Below are 496 nucleotides of genomic sequence, written 5' to 3' on the forward strand. Positions count from 1 at the left end.
CATATTCTGTTGTCATCTGCAAACTTGAAAAACATAGTACTTCTATTCACATTAAAATGATTTGTATAAATAACGAAAAACAGTAGAACCAGCATTGATCCTTGTGGCACACCATCAATCTCAAGATAGGCCTCCAGTCCGAAAAGCAACTTTCTAACTCCACCCTCTATCGCCGACCTTCAAGTCAGTCATATATCCAAAAATCTAGCTCCCCCTGGAGGTAATCTAAAATTACTAACCAGTATACCATGCGGATGATACGAAAGTCGGTGGAGTTGTTGACAGTGAGGAAGGATTTATCAGGTTACAGCGGGATATAGATAAGCTGCAGAGCTGGGCAGAAAGGTGGCAAATGGAGTTCAATGTAAGTAAGTGTGAGGTGATTCACTTTGGTAGGAGTAACAAAAAGATGGGGTACTGGGCTAATGGTCGGATATTTGGTAGTGTGGATGAGCAGAGGGATCTTGGTGTCCATGTACACAGATCTCCGAAAGTT

The sequence above is a fragment of the Chiloscyllium plagiosum genome, chromosome 8 (assembly GCF_004010195.1).
Source record: "Chiloscyllium plagiosum isolate BGI_BamShark_2017 chromosome 8, ASM401019v2, whole genome shotgun sequence".
NCBI lineage: Eukaryota > Metazoa > Chordata > Chondrichthyes > Orectolobiformes > Hemiscylliidae > Chiloscyllium > Chiloscyllium plagiosum.